Here is a 26,005-nt window from a genome sequence, read left to right as displayed (position 1 = left end):
AATAGGGGTTGATTATTTAAATATATGTATAAGGGTAAATATGTCAAATATACCCGGCCTGGCACATCATACAATTGTATGTACAAGTCATTTGCAATTGCCACATGCAGTAAATACGTCACCGGTAATTGGTAATTTTGTTTGTTATAGAATTGATAGTTTAAAAATCATGTACATGTACATACAATTACATGTAAATATTTAAACATATTGGAACGGCGCCGCGATCATGAAAACCGGGAAATTGCGGGAAATTGAACAAATACCCTAATAGTATCAATGCATTTAATAAAAGAAATGATTTCATTTTCTTTCTTACATTTTTATTTAATTTAATTTATAAATTAGATATAATTGATTGTTACAAACTGAATGGTTTGTCAAAATCTTTTCAAGTAAACACATTCAATACAGTGATTCAATATCCACTCATATATAGGATATAAAAACGCTCATCTATATGTAAGTTGCCGTGGCGCAGAGGATGTGTGGTGATGCTAGGAAGCTAAGGGTCCCAGGTTCAATTCTCGCCGTGGCCGGTTTTTTTTGGTGTTTTTTTTTTCATTTTTCTTTCTAGAACAAAAACCGTTTTAATACCTTTTCTTTCATAAAGTTAATGCATTTTGTTGGAAATTAAGCACAATATTGAATTAATTTTTTTTAATGGCTTAAAGGTGGCTTAAAGGTGGCTTAAAGGTAGCTTAAAGGTGGCTTAAAGGTGGCTTAAAGAAGTTTGGACATTAAGGACCTATAAGTTGTCCTTAAAGGTGGCTTAAAGGTGGCTTAAAGATGGTCTTTAAGCTGCCTTTAAGCCATCTTTACGCTTTCTTTAAGCCACCTTTAAGCAATACTTATAGCTTAAAGGTAGCTTAAAGGTGGCTTAAAGATCGTCTTTAAGCTACCTTTAAACACCTTTAAGCTATCTTTAAGGAGGACTTAAAGATGGTCATTCATCCTGTGATTTAAAATAAAAGGGAATGTGAAATGTCATTGGAATAACATACCTTATAAGACAATATAAGTCATTGAAAAATTGATTTTTTTTTTTATCTTGGATAATCTAATTTCTTTATTCAGATAAATTTGTTTTTACTTTGATCTTTTATTCAAGTATTTAAATAGGTAAAAATAACTACAGCATACAAAATGTCAATGGTGTAATAAATAATGTCAATGGTCTAACACTTCTCATTTTCCAGATTTTGGAAAACACAATTGCAATCAAATAGCCAAGCTTTTTTTTTTATTATTATGAAAGTGTCCAACTTGTAAAATTGATAAATAACAATTTTTCAAAATGTTCACAATATAAATGAAATGGAAGAAAAGGGTAAAATGATTAAATAATGTCACGTGGTGTAACAAATGTTCTCAGTCCTGTAACAGCACTTTTTGGTTACACCACTGTCCCTTACTCGTATACCACTGATATATCCAGAGTAAATGTGGCAGTATGACCCAAGAGAAAAGAAACTACACAAATCCACATAGTGTATGTTATACCGGATAAACATTCATCATTTATGGGAAGAACTTATTTGTTCTTTCATAATAAAAAACCTTAAATAGCACGTTAACCCACTGACACAGTTTGCATTGTAATTTTCTGAACATACTAACATTTTCAGTCATATTTTTTCACACAATGATGTCATCACTGCATGATACATTGAACTTTTATAACAGCAGTGAATGATTTCACTATGATAGGGGAATATATGATAGGGGAATGATATATGATGGGGAATTCTTATCTTAGTACAATATCATTTACACCAATGAACATTTTTTTTATACGAGCATATATATCTCATTGAATTCATTGTTTTGGAAAGAAAACTTGTAAAGACGCATATAGTAGAAATTAAAACATGAATGTTGTTTTGAATATTAACGATGAGGTTTGGAGTAAAACATTAATATTGTTGAGGATATTTAACAATATATAATAATTAATTATCAGGATGTAAGAAGTGGTGGAGACACACAGAGAACAGTTAAACGAAATTTGAGTAGTTTAGAACAAACATTTCATTTTCCAACTTTTTTTTAAAATGAATTTATGAAAAATAAATGAAGCAAGAAGAAATGCATCACATTTACAACTGAACACTTTTCAACTGAATAAATTACCTACTTTTCTATTCTACGTCAATCAACCGTCTAAATCATTCAATGTTTAATTATGACGCCACCTGGTGTAAGAACATAACTTGGATCCTCCTGTCAAACATAGGGGCAGCCAGCCTTTCAATTAAATGCCATATGAGTAGGCATCACTAAAATGCTTATTCAAAATAAACGAGGGAGCTTAAATTGGCACCCTTTATCAGAAATAGGGTTACGGAAGCACAAAAATGCCTTTAAAATTCTGCATCTTTAAACACTCAATGCAAAACAGCCGAAGGAAGTAGTACTTGGCTGGCATATCCAAAGAGAAAAAATCAACAAATTGGGTAAACATTAGGTCTAATCAGGTCTGGGTAAACATTAGGTCTAATCAGGTCTTACTTAGACTGACAACAATACATGTATAAGGGGAGTCATGTGCACTAAGCATTACTACTGAGCGTCCAAAAAAACAAGTGTTACACCTTGTCATATTAAGAGGGGGAGTCTTGCATTGGAATGTTAAAATTTGTTTGATGTTCACCAGACGTTGTTATTAGATAGCTCACTGTGTCGAAAATTGCCCAGGTAAATAAATGATTGAATTTGTAGGTGAAGTGGGGGGAAATATTGTGGATTTAAGAGAAAACTCAAGTGAGTTTGACACACACACACACACACACACACACACACACACACACATATATATATATATATATATATATATATATATATATATATATATATATATATATATATATATATATAATCCAAAAATAAATAGTATAAATCCACACACGTAGTATTATATGAAAAAAATCACAACACCGAAATAAACTCTATTTAAGTTTATTTCGGTGTTGTGATTTTTTTCATATATATATATATATATATATATATATATATATATATATATATATATATATATATATATATATATATATATATATATATATAATTTAGTAAATTATAGATTCAAAACACTTCAGAGAATATAAGATAATTTAACATTATGAGAGTGTGCCGCATTATATTTATATCAGAAACAGGGAAATTGATAATTTAGGAAATGTATTGCTTATTGCATTAAAACATGTCCAGTAGTTGACGTATACTTTACCTGGCCATTTTTTGTTCAAGTTTTCTGAAGATACAGATGCGCATATAATATTAAACAATGTATTGCTACATTAGATATGACACGCATCAGGTGTCCTTAAAAAAGGACATTGCTTATTGTAATTTCATTACGTAGTTACAATGCATTTCTTGTAAATAGGTTTTAAAAATTTGCAATTTTCTACTCCTGGGGTTTGCAAGCGGCAATCGTGTTCTAACTATCCAAACGCGACACTCAGAAGCACATTATAAATCCATTTAATACAATGATATTGTAATTATCGATGCATATAGTGTTTCGGTGGGTTTTATTAGCGTTTTGAATTTGAACTCTTAACATCAATTCTCTGTAAATACCAAATTACGTGGCCAGTGGCCACACACTGTCATGAAATTGAATTTTATCTCTCTGACTTGATAGAGTGTTCTATATGAAGACACTTTGTGCGCTTTTGTAAGCGTGATTGAATTATCATTTTGTCGATTGCCGATTAAGCAAAAACGATAGAAATGTTTATTAATTAATGTTTTTTTTTAAAATTTCATTAGAAAAGTTTTTATAACTTTTTTAATTCTTGTAACGACATTGGTATAAATTTTACATCTTTACTGAGCACAGAGTATTCGTGATAATTGACTCGAAACTTAGATAGATTGAATAAATATTTCTGGGAGTTGTTCGCATTGTACTTTATTGACCTCATTTACAAGAAGAGCTCTATATAAAGATATAGGAGAATGCCTAAATTTATAAACTTAAACATATATTTTTTAAACTTTAAAGTAGTTTATGATTAATTAAATCATAGCTAAAAAGTTTAGGTAGTTCTGACCGTTTTTTTGTTGACAATTCAGTCTCCTTCATTATTAATTCACCCTAAATTCCAGACAAAGCGCACATTCTGTACACAAACTGCGCTATATGGTCCGACTTCATACTGAATGTCTGTGATAGCTGTCATCTTTAAAAATCTTACAAAAGGGGGGGGGGGAGTTTAATTTTGTAACATTTAGTGTATGTATTAGGCATTCTAAATTAATTTCATTTATTTTTAATATCAATAAATAATACAGCAAATATAATGAAACATTTGTTATTTACTTAACTTTAATTTAGTGGAAAGGGTTTTTTGCTTGGTTTATGCATCGATTTGCTGATTGATTAGTTTAAAGTTTCTTTAAGTTTCATTTATCTCAATATATGTGTATAAAAAGCTTTTTTTATCATATTCTGGACAATGTCCTCTTATAGATTTTCTGAAAAGTGCATGCAATTATATACCGGTGTTTTATTTGAATATAAACGAAGAAGTTCTTAGTGAACTGACATAAATAATTTTTGTGATACTGATTTAAAAAAAAAGTTATATTCTTGTTTCATATGAATATTAACAAGGACAGAAGTGAACTGACACATTGATTAATTTAAAAATTATGTTAAGTTGGATACAGGTGTGTATATAAACGCGAAACGTTTGAAGTTGTGAAAGATATACCATTTTATCCTCGAAGAAATATGCAGAAGATTCTGTTTTTAGGATCGTTAATTGTACTTACCGTAGGTTCAGCAGACTTGTTTGTGACAGCTCTTACAGTTTTAGTAAATAAGACAATTTCCTTTTGAAGCGTATTTAAAGATGCTTATAAATTACAATTTTTGGAGTAGTTTTTATGCCTCGTAATTGAAAGAAAATCGAGGAATAAATATGTTCGCGACCTTAAAAACTTAAATAGTTTTACATTTTTTATAAGATTCAAATTGCATTTCATATGATTTCAAATGAAATAAATTTTAATTGAACGGTCAATGACAATTTAAATAAATAAAAACTCACTTCTAATTTAACAGAAGAAAAAAAATTGTTAATCACTCATGGCATCCTATAGATAGTGCACAATGAAAAACAGATAAAAGTGCGTAGTAATTGTTGACTTCCAAATATTTCCAAAACAACATTTTAGGTTATTGTCAGCGGTTTGGATGATGATGGTGATGATCGAGGTAACGCCCAAAACAGTGAGTAAATGTTCATTTAATTGCCTTCAAAAGCTACTAAAAATGGCGTTTATTTTGTAGTATTTAAATTATTATTTATTCGTTTATTGCACCATTCATTCTTTTTTTGGCTAATATGCCAGACATAATACTTTATAATTTAATTCTGGTTGTAACGCGCTTTCTGATTGGCTAAAAAGATATTCTATATCGTATAAAGAATGTTGCCTACGTCAAATTAAGCTAACGTCAAAAACGTATCAATACGCCCGACGTTACGTTTGAATTTTGTATAATTTTACGTCATTTTAAAAGTCAAATGACCGTTTTTATCTACATTGAAGAGTAAAAAATTAAATTATAAGCAATGAATTCAATATTTATTAGTTTTATACGATATATAATGGTTTGAAACATTTTACGCTTTTCTATAAAGCGCTTCGCGGTTTATTTAGCGTATACTGCCCCAAACCATTTTATATCATATAAAACAAATAAATATTGAATTCATTCCTTAATTAAAATTGGAGGAAAAGTCTCAAATTTTTAGCTCAAATTGTGTCCAAATCCCTTGTGAACATTAAAAAAACCCTTCTTTCCATGAAAATATTTTTCATAAAAAAGGAACTAGGAATGTTTCTTTGTTTTATCTTGTACTATGATGAAGTTTTAACAAACTTCCTATTCAAAGAAAACCTAGAGTGGTAAAATAAATAACAGACTGTATTTTGTCTTTTTTTACACATAAATTACATACAATAGCTTTTTCTTTTAAAAAAACAAAATTCGTTTGTATTACGTAAGTATAGAACACATTAAGGGAATCAATGTGATTAGTTTAACTTAAACAAAAACCTCTAAAAAGTGGACAGAGAACTGACCTTTTGAAAGCCATGGTCCGAATATAAATGAAGTTTGACTAAGATTTTACCAATCAGATGTCAATTAAGCAATGTTTTTTTTTCTATTAGTTATCTTTTAAAAGCGCTTTATAAAAAAGCATGAACTGTCCGAAACCATTTTATATCATATAAAACTAATAAATATTAAAATTCAATTTAAGAGGGCTGGATAGTCGTGGACAATTTTTACACTATATTTTAGGGATGGTAGGGATGGAAATCGGTTACAAAATTGCTAATCGGTTAATCGCATGATGTTCCGACCGATTAATCGGTTAATCGTATCAGGTTTTTTTTCTGGAAACATATCAATTTTATTCTATTCCCTTATGAACTTTATTTTTACGTGCAAGAAGACTCTAAGTACGTTAATTTGTAAGTATGGTCTTGTTTAATGAGAACATTTCAAATTTATAAAAGGAAGAAAATAGTAATAAACATATAATGAATGAACATGCATGACATATGGACCAATGTTTTTACTGTAGTTATGCTGCATTGTCACTAACATCATATTCATCAGTCTTTCCGTTTCATTTTTTTTTTAACAATATTATCTGATCTATAACGACAGATGATAATCGGCTTCGAAGTTTGTTAACAGTGATACCTGTGGTAGAAAATATCTTTTCGGATGACATTGACGTACCTGGTATTGACAAATATTTTTTTGCTAGACCAGCAAAATTTGGAAACAGTACTTAATTTTAAGACCACCATTTGAGGGGTTCGAATTTTTGCATGTCATTTTATTTAAATATCTCGACAATCATTCAGCTTGTCTTGAAACGCTGTTACAAAGTCCAACAATTGTTTAGCTTTACTTTTTGTGAGGGAGGGTGGGTTGTTCTTCGCTGCTTTGTCACGCTCGTTTAATTAATGGTAAATCATCCAGTAGAAACGGGTATGTCATTTTTAAACCGTCCTTATAATCCCTTTTACACGTAGTTGTTTTGTGTCGTCTATACAATGAAGATTTTGAGTTTTCGAGAATGAAGCACCCATATTTCTAGCATTATCATATACATAAGCGACGACTTTCCCATCAAAACGGCGACAGAAAGAATATGTATAGTACCAAATAGAGATTTTATAATCATCCACGCATGATTATAAAAAAAACTGGTGTACAGTAAAGACAATTTCGAGGTGTTGAAACAGTAATTAGCACCTAATTAACTCCGGTACACATCTCTTTAATTAAGCTAGTAGCAAACCAATTACCCCCAAACTAAAGCCCTTAGCGATGTTTGAAAATGTCAAATCATGAACGTTCATAGTTCTTCGTGTCGAATTTTTGTAAAATTGTGTCCGATTTTTTAAAAATTCGATTGACCGATTACAAAATTCGTAACCGGTCACCATTGTTACGACCGATTAATCGGTTAACCGGTAAGCAATTGCCATTCCTACTATATTTATCTCCTTAAAAAGAAGAGCTTTGTATACATATTATGCAAAATATTTAGATTATAAAGTTAAAATATTGGAGTTTTTCTTTGGTTAAATGATTGTTTATTTATATAGCTAAAGACATATCTTTTTAAAGAAGATCTGATTCCTGATTAATTTGTTGACTACCTTGCCTCATTATGTCCCAAACTGCGTTTTGTTAATTTAAGGTACTTCACTACACCGAGACTTGTACTTTTTAAGGCACTACGTCACAAGATGGCGATTTAAATGTTTTGTTAAACTGTTTGTATCAATCGATTTAGATGTATATCGTCATAGCTCAGTGGTTAAAGAATCAGGCTTGTGAACTGCATGTCATGAGTTCGAATCCACCTGGGGCTTTTGTTCATGTTTACTGAATGAAATTTTTGAAAATATCATTTTTTAACTTAAATTGCACATTTTTTCGCCTATTTGACATAAATACTTCTTATCCATCATGCTTTCTATCATAATCAAGTAATTTTCTGCTGATTTGAGAAACGTTTTCAAGGTGTAGTGAGGCACCTTAAACAAGGTAACAAATAAGACTTATTATTCATTGGTGCGCGAGTTTCTAATATTTGAATAATAACAAAAAGAGTCATAAAGCATACAGATGTCGACATAACAACCATGTTTATGTCTTAGGCAACTGTGTGGTCACCAAGGCATTATCAAAGACACCTAGACATCGTTAAGGGGCCAAATACTTGATTTGTCAATAAAACAAGAAAAGACAGCAATATGTCGAAACATTGTGACGTAAAACTATCCAGCAATTGTGTAATTTTCTTATTAGTCCAAGTCTTGGTCTAAGGAAACACGTTCAAAAGGCAAAAACAAGTCATTTAAATGTCAAAGACTGGGGAAAAAAGAACGAGATTGCTGAGAAAAACTTATCGGTTTTTTTTTCGTTCTTATCATGCTAGATTTTAATTTTCTTATTGGTTAGATTCAAACTAATGATAATATTCAAAATATAAACATCTAATTGGCGAAATGAAATCTAAATTAAGAATCAATTGGAAGCTTTATAAACATAACAGGCATTGTTTTGTGACATAAAAAAGCAGGTCATTGTTAGTAAAAAGAAGTAAAATGAAACATGTGCTGATTACAAAAACGCCAAAACATTCATTGAGCATAAACGTTATTAAAAGATCATGTGATATACCAATGCTTTTTAATCATTAGAAATTATCTAGTTATGTTTTAGAAAGTACTCTAATAGAAATATCCGTAGCATTGCGATAACGCTGATGTTTAGTCCACCATTTTGATTATTCGTATTTCAGATGACTAGTTTTTCTTTCCAGGGAGAGCCATTTGCAGACTACCCCCAGACATAGGACCGTGTGATGGTATTTGACACGTTACTACTTCGACTATAAACAACGCACCTGTAGAAGATTTGATTTTGGATGCTGCGAAGGAAACGCCAACAACTTTAAAACTAAGTCACAATGCCGGGAAGTATGTCAAAGTAAGTGTTTTTTTTACTCTTGTAGCTCAAACATTTGACATGGCACTCTATCAACTCGTTTACGTCTGATATTCTCTCGTTTGTACAAAACCTATAACGACTTAAGACATTCTTGGGTCTACAGACCGTTATAAATATATATAATCATGTTCTAATACAATATATAGTGTAAAAATTAAGTTTCACTTTGTCATTTTCCGAAAATAATCTTTTTATCCATCTTTATACATTTTAATTATAAATTAATTGCTTTTGACGTTAGGCCGATTTTGGCTAAACATGGATTTAGTACTTTCTGCATAAAGCAAGTGTTTTTCTATTTTTTGCTTAATATTTTTTTACCATTTATTTCATAGAATGTTTACAGCTTTTGTTATTAGCTATGAATTAATCAAAATGATTTTTTTTGGCAGACGACAGAGACTGAGAATCGGCCGAATATTGTTAAAAGAAGACAAAGAACTCGTAATTTAATTTTAACAGAATAATGTTGTACATTTTGTTCCTACACTGTAAAATCTTGCAGATTTGCAGAAAGAGAAGGCATTGCAAATAAAACATGTGAAGCAAATGAACACTTCTACAATAAACCAATTTCAAAAGCTATTTTTTTAAATTTATTGTGAATGTATGCCTGAAATATATAATTGACTTTATTGGTTTTTTTCTTCAATATTTAATAATACAAAGATGAAAAGTTGTCAATCGTCACGTTAATATTTATAGCTTTCAATACATGACAATAAAAACATAAGTTATATAGTATATAAAAGCAGAAAACAAAGCAAATATTGATTTAATAATCTACAGTATTTATATTCTGTACCGAAGATGCTTCACTCGACTGGTTTTGTTTTTGAATAGCAACTAATAATTCACTATAAATTTTTTTTTGTAATTAGTGGTTTTAAGATATATTTATCATTAATCATGTGATGCATTTTTTAAAAAAATAAAATGCAGAGTAGAATGCTCTATTTGAGGCCACACAGATAGCATTATGTATATTCATGGGTCACGCACAGATTAGTTTCCACAGCTTGTAGTCAACACAAAACAGTAGTCACACACAAGTAGTCAACACACAACAGTAGTCACACACAAGTAGTCAACACACAACAGTAGTCACACACAAGTAGTCAACACACAACAGTGGACACACACAGAGTAGCCGGCATATTTCAAGGTCACACGTAAAGTCGTGTAAATATCGTCACAACAAAGAGAAGTGAGCACAACTTGGGTAAAAAAACCCAACAGTTGGTTGAACAACTTAAGTACACTAGTACAAATTGAGGAGTAAGCAGCACGTTATTGTAAACGCCCCATATGTTTTTGAGGAATCTACAATTACACTTTTCGGAATCACATTCAAATATTGCATTGAAATGTCTGAAAAGTATCTATAACTTTGCGTTACACATATAGTATACTGTTTAATCTTACAGTGATTTTAATAAAGCTTAAAACCATGGTAATAGAAAGTAATGTGTGTTCCTGGGCTTATCTATTGACATAATTCAAATTAAGTTCCTATACTTTAGTTATGGCATCTCATTATGATATTTATATGCATACATCATTTTCGTAATCATCAAACATTATACAAGTGTGAGTATGCCATATGTTTAATTATGTGACATTACAAAAGTATTGCTTTTTTTAGGTCTATATAGTTACGAAGATTTAGCAATCCGAAGAGTGAACTATTCACTAAGACCTAAGGGATACTAATCTTGATCAAAACAGCAATAATTGTTTTATCGTATGATTTTGTGATAAAATGATACATATATGTCTATCAAAGTAAGTATTTTTTCTTATAACCTTACTTTACTTTGCTATGATCAGGTTAAAGCAATAATCAAACACAGTGAGTAAAACAAATTTTAATGGACGACAAAATTGAACCACCCCGAAATCTAATGCTTCCGCAGTATACTTTATTACTATGAACATAAACCAACAAAAGTTTGAAAATGTTTAATCAAAGTGTGTTTAGAGCAGCCAATGCCCTAAATTCCAAAAAGAGATCTCACTCTATTTTAGACAACACGCAAAATATACACTTTGATAAATGTGACTACCGGTAAATCATTTTTTTGCACTAGTTAGATATATATTCTCCAACAAGTTTTTACAAGTATAAACAAGAAATTAAGAGCGTTGACTTTTATTCCTTTGAGATTTCATTAGTTAGGAAAATTAATATATATGTATATAAGCTCCATCACTTTTGAATCAAATGATAACCTACGTGTGTCGTGTGTGAATCATGCAGAGGTTAGTACAATTATTCTTACTGGCAGCTCTTACAGTAAGTTGAACTATATCATTTATTTAAAATTTATCATTATCGTGTAGAAAATTACGTACATGGTTTTAAATGGTAATTAAAGATTACTTAAAGGTGTTCACGATTAAATACAAATCGTTTAGCGATGATTTTTTTTCATAATGACAACAACACTTTTTTAAAAACCTTGTTCCCCCCGTTTATAACGGATATTGCACTAATTTACGATAAGATGGATTTATGATATCGTTTGAACTAAAATACACATAACTATTCAAAACAAGTCGCTGAAATATTTTGATCAGTGTATGATGTCCATTTACAATAAATAATTAAAAACCTAGAATATATTAAGTACGCCGACATATGATTATATGTGATTTTTTTAATCATTAAAAACGTCTTGATAGTGTAATTTTTTGCAAAGTTAATATGATTTTTTTCCCCAGATAGTTATGTTATATAAATTTAAAATATTGACATTTTAAGATTAATTTCATTTGTCCTCATCATACTTTTGGGGTTGATTTTATTTGGGTTATTTCCTGATCAATATATACTAAGTTTACAGGTTATTCTGTGTTATGCAATACCGGCTGCCTACATGGTCGCACATATCACACAAACTTTAATATAGCGATAATGTTCTAACAGCGCGGTATTAGCAATTAACCATTAATTTCTGCAAATGTCTTTAATTTTTACTATTTAATCAACATTTTCCCAAATAGTTTCTGTTTATTAGTTAATGATGCCTTCGATTTGTAATTGCTAAAATACAAATGGGGTTAGACTTCATGTACGTTATAAAATGAAATATCCCCCACAATGAAAAATTATGCAAAGGACATTGACATAAATTGAAATTGGAATTTACGGTAATCGTTGTAGAATTAAATTTTATGTTTGTGTGAAACCTAACAGAAAAATGAAGATACAATTGTATCATGTATATTCAATAGCTTTATATAAAACATTTAATCGCGATTTTCTTGATAATTTGTTGACTACCATGCCTCATTAAGTCCTAAACTGCATTTTGTTAAACAAGGTAAAAAATAAGAATTATTATTCATTGGTGCGCAAGTTTCTTATGTTAAAATAATAACAAAAAGAGTCCCAAGCATACAGATGTCGACATTACAACCATGTTTATGTCTTAGGCAACTGTGTGGTCACCAAGGCATTATCACAGAAAGTCACATAGACATCGTTAAGGGGCCAAATACTTGATTTGTCAATAAAACAAAAAAGACAGCAATATGTCGAAACATTGTGACGTAAAACTATCCAGCAAATGTGTTATTTTCTTATTAGTCCAAGTCTTGGTCTAAGTAAACACGTTCAAAAGACAATAACAAGTCATTTACATGTCAAAGACTGGGGAAAAAAGAACGAGGTTGCTGAGAAAAAAAATCACCGGATTCTTTTTTGTTGTTCTTATCATGCTAGATTTAACATTTTTATCGTTTAGATTCAAACTAATGGTTATACTCAAAATATAAACATCTAATTGGCGATATGAAATCTAAATAGAGAATCAATTGGAAGCTTTATAAACATAACAGGCATTGTTTTGTGACATAAAACGCAGGTCATTGTTTGTAAAAAGAAGTAAAATGAAACAGGTGCTGAATATAAAAACGCCAAAACATTCATTGAGCATAAACGTTATTAAAAGATCATGTGATATACCAATGCTTTTCAAACATTAGAAATTATCTAGTTATGTTATAGAAAGTGATCTAATTGAAATATCCGTAGCATTGCGATAACACTGATGTTTAGTCAACCATTTTGATTATTTCAGATGACTAGTTTTTCTTTCCAGGAAGAGCCATTTGCAGACTACCCCCAGACATAGGACCGTGTGATGGCATTTGTCCACGTTACTACTACGACTATAAACAACGCACCTGTAGAAAATTTGATTTTGGATGCTGCGAAGGAAACGCCAACAACTTTGAAACTAAGTCACATTGCCGGGAAGTATGTCACAGTAAGTGTTTTTTTTTTTACTCTTGTAGCTCAAACATTTGACATGGCACTCTATCAACTCGTTTACGTCTGATATTCTCTCGTTTGTACAAAACCTATAACGACTTAAGACATTCTTGGGTCTACAGACCGTTATAAATATATATAATCATGTTCTAATACAATATATAGTGTAAAAATTAAGTTTCACTTTGTCATTTTCCGAAAACAATCTTTTTATCCATCTTTATACATTTTGATTATAAATTAATTGCTTTTGACGTTAGGCCGATTTTGGCTAAACATGGATTTAGTACTTTCTGCATAAAGCAAGTGTTTTTCTATTTTTTGCTTAATATTTTTTTACCATTTACTTCATAGAATGTTTACAGCTTTTATTATTAGTCATGAATTAATCAAAATGATTTTTTTTGGCAGACGACAGAGACTGAGAATCGGCCGAATATTGTTAAAAGAAGACAAAGAACTCGTAATTTAATTTTAACAGAATAATGTTGTACATTTTGTTCTTACAGTGTAAAATCTTGCAGATTTGCAGAAAGAGAAGGCATTGCAAATAAAACATGTGAAGCAAATGAACACTTCAACAATAAACCAATTTCAAAAGCTATTTTTTTTTATTTATTGTTAATGTATGCCTTAAACATATAATTGACTTTATTGGTTTTTTTCTTCAATATTTAATAATACAAACGATGAAAAGTTGTTAATCTTCACGTTGATATTTATGGCATTCATGACATGACAATAAAAACATAATAATCAACAGTTTATATTCTGTGCCAAAAATGCTTTACTCGACTGGTTTTGTTTTTGAATAGCGACTAATAATTCTCTATGATTTTTTTGTAATTAGTGGTTTTAAGATATATTTATTATTAATCATGTGATGCATTTTTTTAAAAGATAAAATGCAGAGAAAAATGCTCTATTTGAGGCCACACAGATAGCATTATGTATATTCAGAGTTCACGCACAGAGTTTCAACAGCTTGTAGTCAACACAAAACAGTAGTTCCACACAAGTAGTCAACAGACAACAGTATTCACACACAGAGTAGCCGGTATATATTAAGGTCACACGTAAAGTCGTGTAAATATCGTGAAGTCACAACGAAGAAAAGTGAGCACAACTTGGGTAAAAACCCAACAGCTGTTTGAACTACTTAGTACACTAGTACAAATTGAGGAGTAAGCAGCACGTTTTTGTAAAAGCCCCATATGTTTTTTGAGGAATCTAGAATTACAATTTTCGGAAATACATTCAAATATTTCATTGAAATGTCGGAAAAGTCTCTATAACCTTGAGTTACACATATAGTTTATTGTTTAATCTTACAGTGATTTTAATAAAGCTTAAAACCATGGTAATAGAAAGTAATGTGTGTTCCTGTGCTTATCTATTGACATAATTCAAAAAAAGTTCCTATACTTTAGTTATGCCATTTCATTATGATATTTATATGCATACATCATTTTCGTAATCATCAAACATTATACAAGTGTGTATGCCATATGTTTAATTATGTGACATTACAAAAGTATTACTTTTTTGAGGTTTATCTAGTTACGAAGATTTAGCAATCCGAGGACTGAACTATTCACTATGACCTAAGGGATACTAATCTTGATCAAAAACAGCAATAATTGTTTTATCGTATGATTTTGTGATAAAATGATACAGATATGTCTATCAAATTAAGGGTGTCTTCCCACTTAGCCAACATTTAAAAAAAATACAGGTAAAATACAGGTAGATTTGTGTTGGCTAAGTGGGAATGGGGTGCAGGTGGAGAACAAAAGAATTTAAATACAGGTAAGCTATAGTCTGTTTTCAGGTGAAAGTAGGAGAAATACTAATAGTAATATATATTTGTTAGCCTATAGAAAAATACATATAAATTGAGCTTCTGTCTTAGTACTTTATTGTATTTGATAAATTCAGGTGAAAATGTTATTTTTTTAAAATGAACTGTTACATATTCCCCTATATTTCATGCCCTTAATTAGGGAAGAAATATCATGGTTTGTCTATTTTCATCATAAATTGAGATAATCATATAAGCTGACTTAACTTAAACTTGGCAAAGGAAAAATATTGTAATTTTAAGAATCACATTTGAAATTTTAACTATACATCATATTTCGATTCTTTTTTTCAAATTTCTTTGGTTTCTATGATTATTTTGATTAATTCCAATTTACAGAATATGAAATTAACAAAATACCAAAACGCGAAGGAAAGTGCTTAAATTTTTTATGGTGTATACTTCATATTTAATAAGATTCATTGTATGATGATCAAAACATCATTAGTTATGAAGATAAAATCCTCCGTTGTCATTATCTATAAAGTTGATCTGCACCTTCAACTAGCAGTCCGTAAAACAATTAAAAACTCTTAATTTTCAGGCTTTCGATTCTGTAAATTAATGGCCATAATAATTCTTCTCAATTTCAATTTGTTTGTTCTCTCAAAGCATTAAAATACACATGAACACAAGGGATAAAATTGTGTTATTTGCATTAAATTGTAATGTCAAGGGTCTTATAAAATATAATATTATATTACAACATAGTACATGTAATACATGTTTCTAGTCTATTCTTTAAAAACGGCTGATCAATCTTATCTATGTATATATATTATATACATCCAATTTAAACGGTTTAGAATTATTTATAAATTCACTGGATGAAAAATCAAGTTTCAGCAAAACTGAAACTATATGGAAACCTTGCTGAAACTTGAAGTTGAAGTTTCATGTATAGTTTCCGCAATGCGGAAACCATTATATCGATTCAGCAAGTATCCGTTAGGTTTCAGTCAGCAGAAACTTTAGTCTAAGATTCCTGATGGTTTCCACAATGCGGAAACTAAATTTGAATCGTGTGAATAGTTGTGTAAATTATTATGGAAATATCAATCAGTTTCAGAACATTTCCGCTAGGTTTCAGTATGCTGAAACTTTAAGTTAAGATTCCTGATGGTTTCCGCAATGCGGAAACTAAATTTGAATCATGTGAAAAGTTGTGTAAATTATTATGGAAATATCAATCAGTTTCAGAACATTTCCGCTAGGTTTCAGTATGCTGAAACTTTAAGTTAAGATTCCAAATGGTTTACGCATTGCTGAAACTATTACTAAAATTAATTGAGTTTAATAGTGATATCATTTATTTTCAACAGGTTTAAGTTTGATTCTAGCGTAATGATAATGAATTCGTACATACTAAAATGTATAGTAAGGTTTCAGCGTGACTGAAACTATATGTATACATGTAACTATCTTCAAATGTGGCAAATAAGGCGATTAAGAACCTTACTAAGTAATTAATTGAATTTGAAAAGAAGAACTGATGTCTGATCTTGTTTAATGCATATGATGAAATCATTAATCTTAGGTACTCGGGCACGTGTATACATTCTTTGTCCAGGTGACCTCCTCTGTGATTTTCCTGTATATTCTGTGTGGATTGCAGGGTTTTTTCTGTCAGGAGTGAACAAAAGTATGCCTATTACTCCAACTTCTCAATCTTTCAAGGTAAATTTAGGAACAATTACATTTCCGGCGAGAAAAAGTGGGGGGAGGGGGGCTATATGCCTATTGGTTAAGTCTAACTTTGCACTAAGCCCCCCCCCCCCCCCCGGCCGGTTCGACGCCTATGTGATTCGTGCATTTCTTTACTTTGTATTTACTTTCTGTACTGTAAACACAGATATTGATACATGTTTATGAAACATGCACATGTTTCTGTTATAAGATATAATAAGCATTATTTATAATTTTACTAAAGTTATACGTTAAATTACAAAATCAGTTTAAAATCCAGCACTAGCCATGTGGTGCACGTGATTTTAATCCCATTTTTAAAATTTGATTATACATTCGTATACATTTGATGTAGAAAGTATACCAAATAATTAAAATTATATTTTGTTTATATATCAGTCCGACGTGTACGTCTTACTTCCCGGCTTGTTTAACGCGTTTGTATTTTAATTTCATAAGTATTCTTAACGTACTGTTCATCGCATGACCAATCAGTGCACATGTGTAACTGTAAAATAATTGCCATCAATTCATCGTAGTTGTAAATTCACCGTACGGGTGAACGCTGTTAACCGGACCCCGTTAATTGATCGGCATCTAATTATATTTGTGATACCTGTGTGTGTTCATGCAGAACCTGCTCTGTGATGAACATAATATTTTCACACCTCTATATTTTGAATAAGAATATGACCGTGCTTAGAATCGCGGTGAAAATTGGACAAGTCAAGACTAACTTGTCAGTAAACTATATATGGCTCTATCATATTAAGTTTGGCAAAATCATCAGTACATGTAAATAAAATATAGTTAAAGACAAAATCTGATACATATGTCTCATTAAAACTTGTTTAATTTCAATAGACATTTGTAAACAAACGGTCGGCCATTTTTTTTTTGGTTAATCACGTGTTACAAATACAGTTGTAACAAACACACGCCAATACTTTGTCGCATTTAACCAGGAAATACTGACTCCGACAGTTCTTATTCAAAATAAATATACATGTAAAAAGTATATTATTCGGTAAAAAATGATAATTTTGATTAAACATTATTCATTTTAAACTATCCCAAGATGCACTTTTCCAAGATTTAGCGGGTTCTGATTGGTTAGTATTGGCGCACTTTATGATTCCGAGCGAAGGTTAAAATGGACAAGAAGGTGCTGTTGTAAAATGGAGAATTGAGAAGCATTAATAGCCTCTACAACAAGGAGATAATGCAGGAACGAAGAACTCATGTCAAGGTAACCTAATTCACAATATAGATACTCCCAGTAACATTTTCAAGGCTCTAATTTATCCCTCATTTGTAAACGAGATCTCGCGCCGTCAAATCAAGATGGCGTCATTTTTTCAAACTTGGTTCGGCGTTTTGATTTTTATTACCGTATCTCTTTTAAATATACGTTTTGACCAAGTTAACCATTAACCAACTTTATATGCATGATAATCAAGATTATCCAGGGTATACACATATATAATTATATAAACGTCACCGGGGTGAAACACACTTATTGTTGATAAGTTTTTCCATTGTTCAACAAACAATAATTGAATCAAAATGAAAATAACATAGCTTCAAACATAAAATGAAACATTTTAGACCAGATACTATTGTAGTCATTATATGACATAGTTTAAACAGCAACTGGCAACTGCATAGTAGCTTCTGTATTCAGAATTTTATTCAGAATGCTTTTATTACATGTTAGGCTGAATGACTTATGTTTATTGTTTAAAAATCTAAATGAAACTTTATCATTCATGTTTAAGATAAATAGAACAGACATAAAGTACAGCCCAGTGAATGGAACAAGTTCATCGCAAGAAGAAGAATTTTAATGCTACCACTGTCCAGAACTACTAAGTCTGCTGTAGCCATGATGTGATCATATGAGTGCTTCACCGGTCTGGACAATGCTCGAAAGTCCCCCAAAAAGGCCTATTTCCATAAACTACGACTCGGGTTACATCAACAACAGCCAAGGACACTCCTTATTGATTCGAATGGACACATCTCTACGACCCGACTAAACCTCTGCAGAACAAGACTTTTTAACTGTAAAGTATTCTCATTTCAAAAAACGTATAAACTATAAAAGTACTTTTTTTATATGATCAAATATCAGTATATTACAATGTCTGTCTGTAAGCTAGAATCTTAGAAAATCACATGGTTTTGACTTATTAAATGATTGATTAGACCTTGCAGATATTAACTTTCATTTTCTTAAATAATTTGTTATATTTGCAAATATTGCATAAAATATTAGACTCCATGTAACATATATCCTCACACCTCCAAGTTGATAAGTGTTAACTACTTTTTTTTTCCATTTTCTTTGTTTAAACATTTATTGATAACTTAGTTTTTATTTGCAGCAATATATGAAAAATTAAGAAACCAATCTTAAATGTAAAAACACTGCATTAGGAGATGAATGCATGGGTCATAGAAATGATAAAATACACCAAACAATATTCAATTATGTCGTATATGAAAATATATAAAGACAACATATACCCCATGTATTACAATTTTTATATAACAAAATTACTTGGATGGAAAGTTGTTTCCATGTGGGTTTTATTTTAATCTGTGTTATGTAACTAATATATAATTGGAATTAGCTTTTATATCATAAGTAAAGTGCTGGTATTGATGAGAATTGTAAGGTGAATGATCTGTGTGATACTTTGTATTTTATACATTCATGCTACAAAAAGCAAGTACATGTACATGTAGTAATACTTGTCGTATATAAACAATGTATATTTTACTTCATGTCTTGGATTTAAAAATATTAAATTAGGTAAAGTAGTGAAATGTAGGAAGGTAAACCGTGTGTAAAGAAGAATATTCATCAGGAATGAAGTGTGTTGCAATCAGCATAATTAATTAAATGTGTACATCATATTTTTGCACATGATTTGACAGACTGCTCCATTGTTAGCTTTTTATTGGCCAACAAGCTTTTCATATCTCCCTATGGGTCATCTATTAAATACTGACAGGCTTATGATATTAAAATCTGATCAGTTGGTACATCATGGGTGGAAATGAAAAGTTCACTTTGGACTTAATGGATTATCAAAAAAATGATATCAAATCCTGTTCTATTGTAAAACATTAGATTATATTACTAACAAAGGAAAGGTTTATCCCAACTTGTAAGTGGGTCACTTTGACCTCATTTTGGAATTTATTGACATATTCAAATCAAATCTGGGTCATACCTCTATAGTCAACTACTATCTTGTAGTGTATTTTTTTTTTTTTTAAAGATGGATACTTTAGACTTTTCAAAAATATTTTATGGTGTACATATTCATTGTAGTTCAAAACAAATTGAGACAAGTGTATCATGTTCATGTAACAGTGAAGTTTTCTTTGTTTATTCATGTACGTGCAGTTATTTTGTAAATTGCATTCATATTTTTAAAAAAGTAAGATCTTTGTTGCATTTTTAAATAGAGATTTGATAGGCATTTAATCGAAATTCAAAAAAAAATATAAATATAAAGATTTCTATGGGAGTTTTTTTTCTTGTACAGTTTTATCATTTTTAAATAAAAGTCCCTAATAAGGGAATTGCTATATGGATGTTTCTCCATTATTGTATCTTGGCTGTATTTTATTTATTATTGGAAACAATTTCAGATTTTTGAACAAAATAAATTTGGAACTGTTTGAAATTGTTTTGTTTTTACATAAAGTAGACACCTTGCTCAGCTTTTGTGAAAGCAAAAATATAAAAAGTTTCAGTAAGTTTCAGTTGGGGAAACCCTTTGTAAACAATATGTTTCCCAATTGTATATGGAGGTTGAAACTATGCAGAAACTTCAAGTTTCAGTAAGTTTCTGTCGCGGAAACCATTTGTAAACAATATGTATCCCAAACGTATATGGAGATTGAAACTATGCAGAAACTTCAAGTTTCAGTAAGTTTCCGTTGCGGAAACCATTTGGATTCATGGACAGCCTAAGTTTCAGCACTGCGGAAACTTAATGAAACTTGAAGTTTCCGTGCTGAAACCTGTCGGAAACTTAAAGTAACCTTAAGTTTCCGCAGAGTTTCCAAAGGGTTTCCGCAGCGCTGAAACCAGATATTTCATCCAGTGATTAAAACCTTTTAATCATGCAAGTGCCCATATTGGTTTCAACATATAGAATGTTAAGTGCAATGATCTTGCAAAAAATTGCTGATCTATATTTCCAAAAAAAAATTTGGTTATTTTTATTTAATATTTATTCTGATTATCACGTTATAGGCAAAATTAAATGCTATTTTTTATTTGTTTTCAACAAACTATTCTACGGTAATTGATAACAAATACATTAACATGTGAAAACAGACTATAGCCTCCTGATCACTCAGGTGTGAAAATCAAAATGTTGGCCAAGTGGGAATTGAGAATTTCTGAATGTTGGCTAAGTGGGAATAAACCAAATTAAGTATTTTTACTTATAACCTTACTTTACTTTGTTATGATCAGGTTAAAGCAATAATCAAACACAGTGAGTAAAACAAATTTTACTGGACGACAAAATTGAACTACCCCGAAATCTAATGCTTCCACAGTATACTTTATTAACATAAACCAACAAAAGTTTGAAAATGTTTAATCAAAGTGTGTTTAGAGCAGCCAATGCCCTAAATTCAAAAAAGAGATCTCACTCTATTTTAGACAACACGCAAAAAATGCCAGCATAATGTAGTTCTTGAATAGAATTGACATTTTGATAAATGTAACTACCGGTAAATCATTTTTGGCACTAGTTAGATGTATATTCTCCAACAAGTTTTTACAGGTAAAAAACAAGAAATTAAGAGCGTTGACTTTTATTCCTTTGAGATTTTATTAGTTAGGAAAATTTATATATATGTATATAAGCTCCATCACTTTTGAATTAAATGATAACCTACGTGTGTCGTGTGTGAATCATTCAGAGGTTAGTACAATTATTCTTACTGGCAGCTCTTACAGTAAGTTGAGCTACATGTATATTGTTTATTTCTACACTATCGTGTAGAAAATTACGTACACGGTTTTAAATGATACCGGTTAAATACAAATCGTTTAGCGATGATTTTTTAATAATGACAACAACACTTTTTTAAAACCTTGTTCCCCCCGTTTATAACGGATATTGCACTAATTTACGATAAGATGGATTAATGAAAAATGTTTTTTTTTTATACGCTGTACGTTACTTCCTAAGTTTGGAACACTAATATTTATTTATATTATACCGATATCGTTTGAACTAAAATACACATAACTATTCAAAACAAGTCGCTGAAATGTTTTGATCAGTGTATGATGTCCATTTACAATAAATAATTAAAAACCTAGAATATATTAAGTACGCCGAAATATGATTATATGCGATTTTTTTTTACTTATTAAAAACGTCTTGAAAGTGTAATTTTTTGCAAAGTTAATGTGAATTTTTTTCCCAGATAGTTATGTTATATAAATTTAAAATATTGACATTTTAGGATTAATTTCATTTGTCCTCATCATATTTTTGGGGACGATTTTGTTTGGGTTATTTCCTGATCAATATATACTAAGTTTACAGGTTATTCTGTGTTATGCAATACCGGCTGCCTACATGGTCGCACATATCACACAAACTTTAATATAGCGATAATGTGCTAACAGCGCGGTATTAGCAATTAACCATTAATTTCTGTAAATGTCTTTAATTTTTACTATTTAAGCAACATTTTCCAAAATAGTTCCTGTTTATTAGTTAATGATGCCTTCGATTTGTAATTGCTAAAATACAAATGGGGTTAGACTTCATGTACGTTATAAAATGAAATATCCTCCACGATGAAAAATTATGCAGAGAACATTGACATAAATTGAAACTGGAATTTACGGTAATCGTTGTAGAATTAAATTTTATGTTTGTGTGAAACCTAACAGAACAATGAAGATACAATTATATCATATATATTCAATGGCTTTATATAAAACATTTGATCGTGATTTTCTTGATAAAAAATTTTTCAAGTAAATATGTATAATCTGAGGCGTGAGAGGGTTATGAAAATCAGATCTTCGAAAAATTACCAGATATACGGTATATACATTGGCAATAAACAAAATGATATGCATGTCTTCACATTTTTACCCGTTCTTTAAAGATTTATCCAAACACGTGTAGATTTATGATTAATTGAGAGTGCATGATTTGGAGTGCAAAACTTAAACTTAGGTCATCAGCCATTCATGCTGAGTTTATAGTGCTACACAGAAATTAGGTAACTTGAAATGAACAAAATCATTTAAAGATGTGATCTTTTTTTTCAGACTGTAGTAAGTGGGTCGGATGACAACGATGACGACCAATCACCTTAAGGATATAGTAAGCTGATTGGCATCTTATAGATAGAATAAAAACACCCCGTGCTATCCGGATCATGTGTATTGAAAACATGTCGATGAGTGGTTAGGCTGGAAGAAATCTTCATGCAACTTACCGTATATCCGGTTTTTATTCAAGTGACATAAAGTTCGCAAAAATAGGAAAAATCTGTTACATTTTCAATTTGTATCAGTTATTACTTGCGATTTAAAACGTTTCTTATAGAAAATGATGCAGGATATAATTTCTGCGCATTCAATTGTTTGCGATTTAAAAGAGTTCCCCAAAACCCGTAAAATCAGATCTTCGAAAAATTACCAGATATACGGTATATACATTGGCAATAAACAAAATGATATGCATGTCTTCACATTTTTACCCGTTCTTTAAAGATTTATCCAAACACGTGTAGATTTATCATTTATTGAAGATTACAAAGAAGAACAAGTTTTGCTTTTTGTTTCAACATAATTAAAGACAGAATCCTAATGAAAGTTGCTCAAATAGTTCGCTCTTTTGTTATTTAGGTTATCATTATTTACATATTTCTACATTTCTTGTGCAAGATAAATCGCAATATGAGCGTTAAATATCTAAACTTTGAAAAGCGTTGTTTTATAAATGCAGTAAAATGAACAGCCATTTATTAAAAAAATTGTGAACGTTAATAGGATTATTGAATAATATTTTTGAACTAGGGATAGATATATGCAGATAACCATCTGATATAGGGACTTGTGACAATGGGTGCATAGGATATTTTTACGACTACAAAACGCGCACCTGTGAAACGTTTGACTACGAATGTTGCGGAGGTAACGCAAATAATTTCAAAACAAAGGAACTCTGTCAAAAAGTCTGCCAGTAACGATACAGTGAGTATAGATTTTAGAACTAAAGAAAACGAGTTGACAATCCTACATCACCTTCAACAATGAAAGGCAAATAAATATTCTTCAAAGAGACATCAAACTTAAAATTTTTTTTAACGTTTTGATTTCAAGCTTACAATTTCATTGATTTGTACACAGAGGTTTATATCTGTGATATAATTTGACAGATTTTTTTTAATTTTATAATATTTATAGCTTAAAATATTGTTTAAAATTTAGTACTTTAGTAATATCTTCGTTAATTCTTTTTTTAATTAGAATGTCCAAACGTTTACTGTATGAGAAAAGCCTGTGAAAACGAACGATGTCCGGGTTATCCAAATGCAGTCTGTGTGTGGGTCAATTATAATCTAAGAGTATATAAAACAAAGAACCGAGGAATCATTAGAATTCGTGGTGGTTTGTTTCTCGTAGTATTCGTGGGAAGCCCCCTCCTAACGAATTTATATCCTAGATGAAAACAAAGTTTGAAAGAGTCAATTTTCTGAATGAAATTGAAAGTCGACAAATCCAAGAAAATACACTCCCAGGAATAAGCAAAAAGCCGCACAGTACACGGATCTATCTATCTATCTATCTATCTATCTATCTATCTATCTATCTATCTATCTATCTATCTATCTATCTATCTATCTATCTATCTATCTATCTATCTATCTATCTATCCATCCATGTCAATCTATCTGGCTGTACCAAGGCGAAGACGTCACTCATATTTGTTATTATGATTAAATAAAAATTAATCGATCTCATTATAAATGCTGAATGTTTTGGTTTTTTTTTATATTTTGAAGAAGACAGATTTGTTCTTGAAGCATGCCTCAAATGTAAACTTGTCAATGTATGCTGTTAAAGGGACTTGGACACGATTTAAGATCAAAAATTTTATTTTTATTTTTTATGTATAAAATGGTCTACTGGCGCATTTTAAATGACTGACCAAAATATTAAATGTTAAAGTCAAGTTACAAGCGAGATACAGAGGTAAGAATTTGTCGTTATGTAAACAAAGCTCGAGTCTTATAGTTGTTTACAAAAAATTAAATGTAGAAAATAACCATTTTTTGGACAAAATGACAAGTAAAAACAATTTAAACTAATTCAAAATCTTCATAAATACTATTATCAACAAAAGAAAGATACATTTGATTGAAACTTACACCAATACAACACATGTGTAAAAAATGACAATATTCTAGTTTGTTTACAAAGCAAAGAAATATGAACTCTGTATCTTGCTTATAACTTGATATTTGACTTTCAATTTTTGACATAGCATTATAAACTTCTATATTTATCAGTACCAACATTGAAAGTGGAAAAATAAAATTTGAAAATTTTATGTCAAATCGTGTCCAAGTCCCTTTAAAATTAAAGTCTTAATAATTCAGCTCTTTTAAGACTATTAAATGATAAATGTGGATTTTTTATTAAATAAATATGTTATGAATATATGCCAAAAGAAATTATCAATGTTATGAACATTACGTTTTTTTCTTCGAGACCTCTAGGTGTTTAATTGGACGCAATAACTTCTGAAATAAAAGTCAAACATAAAGAACCTTGTATATTGCTAGAATACTCAGATTGGTTAGAATGATTTCAAAATAAATAAAAATAGTATTATGATGCCGCGTGCAATACCTTTCTTATGAACTTGAAACAAATTCAAGATCTCAAAAATATGTATTAGGTATTTCAATAAGGAGTGTGTAATATTGAGAAACTGGTTAAAATGCATGTTGCTGAATAACATTGACTTTAAATTCAGTAATTTTTGCTAAACGGATTTATGATTATTTTAAGCAATATTCAGGTTCAGGATATAGAGTT

At 30.3% G+C, this 26,005-nt stretch overlaps 1 long non-coding RNA gene across 1 annotated transcript; it reads left to right on the top strand.

Moving 5' to 3' along the window:
- Window positions 1-5,187: 5,187 nt before the first annotated feature.
- On the top strand, window positions 5,188-9,613 carry LOC117687941 (uncharacterized). The gene is made up of 3 exons (XR_004600735.2): window positions 5,188-5,245; window positions 8,880-9,046; window positions 9,460-9,613. It is a non-coding gene; the product is annotated as an uncharacterized lncRNA (long non-coding RNA).
- The last annotated feature ends 16,392 nt before the right edge of the window (window positions 9,614-26,005 follow it).

The sequence above is a fragment of the Magallana gigas genome, chromosome 1 (genome assembly GCF_963853765.1).
Source record: "Magallana gigas chromosome 1, xbMagGiga1.1, whole genome shotgun sequence".
NCBI lineage: Eukaryota > Metazoa > Mollusca > Bivalvia > Ostreida > Ostreidae > Magallana > Magallana gigas.
The sequence above is the reverse complement of the archived record's forward strand: the minus strand, read 5'-3'. Positions and strand labels throughout refer to the sequence as shown.